Source organism: Rattus norvegicus, chromosome 5, assembly GCF_036323735.1.
Source record: "Rattus norvegicus strain BN/NHsdMcwi chromosome 5, GRCr8, whole genome shotgun sequence".
NCBI lineage: Eukaryota > Metazoa > Chordata > Mammalia > Rodentia > Muridae > Rattus > Rattus norvegicus.
In genome coordinates, this window is record NC_086023.1 from 141707663 (window position 1) to 141714404 (window position 6742).

Below are 6742 nucleotides of genomic sequence, written 5' to 3' on the forward strand. Positions count from 1 at the left end.
CTATGACTTCTAGAACAGACTCCCTCATAAAGAGTGGCTATCAAGAATTTGAAAAGATCCTCCCTGAGGTTTTGATTGTTTCGGTGGCATCATTTGATCAATTAGGTAATCATTTCCAGTATAAAACCTGATATTAAAAAAACATTCTTCTGGAGGCAATTTGGAGTTTCTCATTAAAACGTTGGAAAGGGTTTTATTTGAATATTAAATGCAAACTCAATATTTAATATATTCTCTAGTACTTCGTATTTTATTTTTCTTATCATAATTATATTTTATAAAGAATGTGTAGTTAATTTTTAGATGCTTCTCAATGGAGCTACCCGAGGTCTGTGGGAGAAAGAATAGGGAGGGCAAGGCATCAGCTTTCAGGGGGAGTTTGTAGCAGCAAAGGGAACATTTTCTGAGGACCTGTGTGCTTTTGAAGACCAGAGAGTTCCCCCCCACCCCCCACCAGAGATTAGAGCCATGAGTGGCCTTGGTTAGCTCACACCTGATTCTGCTCCAAGAGAGATGGATTCTGTCTCTGGGTCACAGCGTCGGCTGTGTCTCAGACAGGCATGGCAGCCATTGGTCTGGCTTGAGCACAGCTGCTGTGCTTCCCAGCCCACTGGAGCACAGAATGCAGCTGCACAGCACGTGACAGCAGTGTCCAGGAGCCAAGCGCAGCAGAGACGTACCCCCGAGCAGCGTGTCCCCGGAGCACCCCTAAGCATGGTTCTTATCTCTTTCCCGTACCTTCCTGAAGACTCAGCCACACTGATGCATTTGGAAATATGGGCACTTTGACTTCTCAGGTACCTGTTGGGTCCCTTGGGCTTATCTGAGGTGGAGGAAGAGGATCTGGCATTTGAAGGCAGGCTCTACCCTCTGCTGTCTGTGTGACCTTGACCCATATCTCACACAATACTCTCTCTTTCCACATTGGCTACAGGATTGTAAGGAACAAACAGGACCATGCACGTCAAAAAGCATTGTAAATTGTAAAGTGTGGTGAACATGGAGGGGTGGTGATCCTCGATGTCAGGAAAGGCAGAGCCACAGTGGCTCCTACTGAGTCACAGGCGATCCCATTCCGCTGTTAACTCTTGGGGAACTGTCCCCACCGCAGCTGGGTGTCTATGGCTGGGTAGTGAGCCAGACTTGGCTTGCAGAGGGTGACTTCCTCCCCAAGATCCAGCTCCAAGGCAACATGTCTGCTAACACAGCCTTCTCCATTCACTAAACAAATATCCACTTATTTATTTTCAAATCATGTCTCTTTTTTACCATTCCCAAAATAGTTCATTCTGGAACATTTAGGAATATAAATGTGCTGAAAGAAAAAAATGTCAGAGTCACCCCCAAATCCCGTTGAGATGAATGAGTGTCAGACACAAACACACACCTCCCAATTCTTCACCGCATACGTTTGAGGAAAACGTTACGTCGTATAATACTCGCATTTTGTGATCTGCCTTTAAAAAAAATTCTAACAGTAATCTATGACCATTTACTAGGTCATAAACTACCCTATATCTACAATATCATAAAAAAAAAATCCCCGCCTAGTTATCCATACTGTTAAGCATTCTGTGGTGGTATCTACAGTGTACAGAGAGAGCCCTGTGCAAACCCCTGTCTCCTGGGAATTCCTGCAGAGGAGTCAGACCATACCAGAACCATCCAACCCACAGAGACACAAGGCATTGGGGGTGGGGTGGGGTGGGGATGCCAGGAAGGAGAGGTAATGCACCTTGACCCAGAGGACTGATCAAGAATGGCAGGCTGGACCGAAACACAGGAAATAGCAATGGATCTCTGAGTTTCAGAAAGAGCAGATAGCAAAGTGTGTGAACCAACCCCTCATCAGAGAAATGGTGGTACCACACTGTGTTCTCTGCATGGAAGCTGGCACAGGGTTTAGTATTAGAAGCGACGAGTTAAAACCTATGATCCCACTGGGAAGAGGAGACTCATCATGTATCGTGGGATTAGATTTGTGACCTTGGGAAAGTCACAGAAGCTCAAAGTGTGTTAAAATAGGGAAGGCTTAGTTTCCTTCCTAATTCACGATATCTAGATGGAACATTGAGACCCACTGTAGGCAGCACGGTGATTTGAATGAGCATGTCTCCATGGGCTCATATGCTTGACTTCTTGGGCCCTAGATAGCAGAACTGTTTAGGAAGGATTAGGGAGCATGGCCTTGTTGGGGGAGGTGTGTCCCTGGGGGCTGGCTTGGGGCTTCAAAAGCCTCTTAGCTTCTCAGGTCTGATCTCTCCGCCTCCAACAGACAAGGTGTGAGCTCTCACCTGTTACTGAACAGATTACTGCTGTTCAGTAATCTGCCTCCTTACCTTCTCTTTCCCACTCCAACCCTCTGGAACCATAAACACCAGACAAGCCCTCTCTTCCATAAATGGTCTTGGTCATGGTATTTTATCATAGCAATAGAAAAATAGTTAAGAGTGTATTAAGACAGGGTATTAGTTAAGTCCAAGTTCTCTAGAGCACAGAACTCATGGAACAACGAAAGAGAGAGAGAGAGAGAGAGAGAGAGAGAGAGAGAGAGAGAGAGAGAGCGCCCAGGGCTGGGGAATGGGAACTCCAGTTTAGCTCACTGGTGAAAGTCCTTAGCTTGTCAGGAGTTCTCTGGGACAGCAGAGGGGCCTGCTGCAGGAGGTTAAGCCTAAGCAGCAGCTTGGTAGTCAAAGGCTTCCTCCATTCTCCCCACAGTGGTTCTCCATGAAAGAAACAGTCGTTGGTACCTAACTGTTTACTGATTGTTCACTGTGGAAAATGGGTCTATACCACCTCCTGAGGGTGGACCAGAGATTAAATACCTTTTGCAGAGAGGAATGTCTAGGAAGGGAAACCTATTGGATAAACCCTCAGAGCCTCTAGATACCTGATTAGCATAGAAAACTCTGTTTTGGGCTATGTGACTGACGTGGGGAGTGGAGTCATGTGTTTCTGGGTCAGGACTCTAGTAGGGGGCAGGGAGATGCTTACCATCTCAGGTGGGTACCTGGGTGCCAGGATCTTGGACCCACTCAACCTTACTAAGTTTCCTGGCATAGTCCACTGTCCCATGTATGTATGTATGTATGTATGTATGTATGTATGTATGTATATGTATGCATGTATGTGTGTATGTATGTATGTATGAAGGGAAATGACTTATAGGCTGCAAGCCAATTAATCTAACCAATAGCTAGTTATGAATGGGAAGTCCAAGAATTTAATAGTTGTTCAGTCCCACAAGGCTGGGTATGTCAGCTGGTCTTCTGTATATGCTGGAATCCCAAAGAAGTAGGGTCCATACCAGTAAAGGAATGGATGCCCAAGCAAGTCCAAGGTAAGCAGGCAAAGAACAAGACTTTCCATCTTCCGTGTCCTTATATACACTCCAGAAGAAGGTGTGGCCAGATTAAAGGTGTGTCATCCCTCCTCAAAATCTGGATTAAAGGTGTGTGTCTTCCTACCTCAGAGCTCCAGACTAGAAGTGGATTCACCCACTTCAAAGCAAGCAGAATAACTCTTCTAGGCGTGACCTCTATTTCTGGATTGTAGTTTATTCCAGGCATTGACAACCAAGAACAGCCACCACAGACAGGCGATGACTTGTCTGTTCCAGGTGATGCTAGGAGCTGGTGAGCTGCTACAGTAGCAGTCCATTTGCTCATAAAAGTTTACCCAACATTTGACACAGACATGAACACCAAGAAAAGGCTTGCTAAGCCCAAGAAGCCAACACCACTCTGATAACCAGCCTAGCCCATAGCAAGGTCTTGAGGAAGACCATGAGAGAGAGCAAATATTCCAAGTTTCCTAGCACATTTGAAGAACAATCACGGCATAAGCACCAGCTCCTCTTCATCCCCACTCTCCCTGGCCCATCTGATTTAAGGCTTCTGGTAGGAGAAACAGATCTATTCAAACAAAAGGAAGCTTATTGTAAAGATACAAATAGTTGTCTTGGAAAGCCAAGGATAGGAACCATAGGACAATTGGGTCTCATAGGAACCGAAGCTGATCCCGGAATCAAAGCCACTCTTTTTCTTCCTGACCACCAACTTCCAAGGCTAAGGACCACCTCAGCGTACATCCACCCATACTCAACCATGCAGCTCTTCACCTGTCCATCTGTGGTGGCCCCCATAGACTCATGTGTTTGAATGCTTGGCCCACAGGGAGTGGCACTATTAGGAGGTGTGGTCTTGTTACAGGAAGTGTGTCACTGAGGGGTACTGTGGGTCTCCATGGTGCTGTTTGTATTCTGATGTTGATTCTGCTCCCTCAAGAGGGTCTGCCCCTAAGAGGAGTGGATCTCATACTCAGGTGATTTCATGGGAACCTTCTCCCCATTCTAACTGGTCAAATAATGACTGGAGCCGGTGATAGAGCAATGAAAGGGAGAGGCGTGGCTGAAGGTTTTAGGGAGTGGAGGAAGGGTAAGGAAGAAGGATGAAGGAAGAGGAGGTGGAAGGAAGATGGAGCACAAGCACATGGCCTGGAGAAGCTGTAAGTAGCAGGGATCTCATAACTGGGGAATAGATTAGTGTATGATAATTCTGTCCAATCTAGACATACAGCTTATAAGCACAATAACTGAGTTGTGTGGGGTTTTTTGTTTTGTTTTGTTTTGTTTTGTTTTGTTTTGCACGGGCTTATTGGGGTTGGAGATTTACTGCAACAGTGGGGGATGCTCAAGCTACTCCCAGTGTGGCCCACAGTCTCCTCCTGCTGCCTGTGGACCAAGAACTCTCCGCTCCTTCTCCAGCACCATGTCAGTCTGGGTGCTCCATGCTTCCTATCAGGACGATAGTAGGTCAAACCTCTGAAACTGTAAGTCAGCCCCGATGAAATGTTTCCGGTATAAGAGTTTCCATGGTCATTGTGTCTCTTCACAGCAATAAAACCCTAACTAAGACACCATCCATCCATCCATCATCTGTCCATCTGTCTATTTAATCCTGCATCCTGTGGAAGTTTGTGAAGCTACCCTCTAGCGAGCCTCTGCAAAGACGGAAATGAATAGGCACATTCTTCACCCATTAGCAGCGCACAGCCTAAAAGAAGATCAGTCCTATTTGTGCATCTCATTCTTCGGACAGCATCCCTATGTGCCAGGTTAGGGCTGGTTCTGGGGATGCAGAGATGTATCCCTCCCAAGGAGTTCACAGCCCAGTGAGGGGGACCCACGGGTACAATCATCAAACCATCTGACTGATGCTAAAAAGAGAAATTGGTTGGCTGATTAATTGATATTCTGCTTTGTCCCATAAGAGATAGAAGATTTAAAGATTCTTAGATTAAGATTCTGAGATGTGTAGCAATGTGGAACTGCTTTGCAATTGTATTGTTGGGGGTCATGGGGCCAGAGCACACCCTTATGGATGGGAGTGGGGTTTTCACAACAGGAAATGAGATGTCCATTGTCAGCCTTCTAAGAAAGATGTCATCCCTGCGGCAGGAAATGAGGATCTGGGAAAGCAGGCCTCAGCAGAAGCTGGAGAAAAGCATTCTGCTTGAGGTGCTGGGGCAGTCAGTTCTAGACTCCGTAGTGTGGAGGTTCCATGAACATTTCTTGAGGCAATGGGGTGAGTTGAAAGGTGAAGGTCCCCAGATAACACTGGGGCCAGCTAGGGAGAGGGACCCAGAGCTCATCTGGAAAGGGGGGCTGAGGCAGATCTGGACTGGGTCTATCCTTTCCCCCAGGGTTTCTCCTCCTTCGCTAAATGAAGGAGCAGACAATTGGTAGTCACATTGGTACACCATAGAGGTAGAGGTAAGCCTCAACTACTGAATAAAGGAGAACACATAACCACCAGCCTATCACCGACCCTTTTAGTACAGCATCTTTAAAAGTTACAGACTGTTTGGGGGGGGGGGGCAACAGAAGATACTGGGCCCATGCTTGCAGCCCGTGAAAACAGTTGAATTATGGAAGAAACTATTGACTGAAAAAGAGTGTGCTTGCTTTGTTTTTGAGATAGGGTTTCATGTAGCCCGGGCTGGCCTCCATCTTGCTGTGCAACTAAGGATAACCTTGAACTCCTGATCCACCTGCCTTCGCCTCCCGAGTGCTAGAATTATAGGCATGTACTGCTATACCTAATTTGTGTGCTTGCTGCGGATCAGACCCGAGACTTGCTTCATGCTAGGTGAACACTTTACCAACAGAGCCACATGCCTAGCTCTGACTCCAAAGTGGAAACTCCAAGGGGAAGCTGCACGAAGAAAAATATCAGATGTTTAATGAGAAGTCTCTGCCGGCATCAGGTTGGCTCCATTAACGGCTAGATGCGTATACATTGCTTGACATCTGGAATCAGTATACAGACTTGATTTTCTCTCCTGGAGAATCCTGAAGAGTGCCCAGGGTGGTTGGAAAACATCGGCAAACACCAGTATCGGCTCCTCACAACTAAAGCATCTCAAAAGCCAAATTATATTAAAAAAAATCTTCTCAAAATATTTGATAGCAAGAAATTACTGAGAAATCTGAGCATTCGCTAATATGCAAGTTTGGGGTGGGCCCTTCAAAAGACAGAGAATCTGGAAACAGTACCAGTCTATAAAAATGTCTGATTTTCAGTAAGGCTACTGTGTGGGAAGCTCCGGGGGCTCCATTCAGACCGTGGGCTATTTTACTCTCACCAAAGAATCAGCCTGGTTCATGGTGACCTGAACATGGGTGTGGGCTGGAGTGGGGATTGAACAGGACATGAGTTTAGAGGTCAAGGAAGGCGTGGGA

General features: G+C 46.4%; 1 long non-coding RNA gene across 1 annotated transcript; it reads left to right on the forward strand.

Annotated features, from left to right (window-relative positions):
• The first annotated feature begins 4258 nt into the window (after positions 1-4258).
• LOC134486988 (uncharacterized) lies at positions 4259-6460 on the forward strand. The gene is made up of 2 exons (XR_010066629.1): positions 4259-4506; positions 4896-6460. It is a non-coding gene; the product is annotated as an uncharacterized LOC134486988 (long non-coding RNA).
• Positions 6461-6742: the final 282 nt, after the last annotated feature.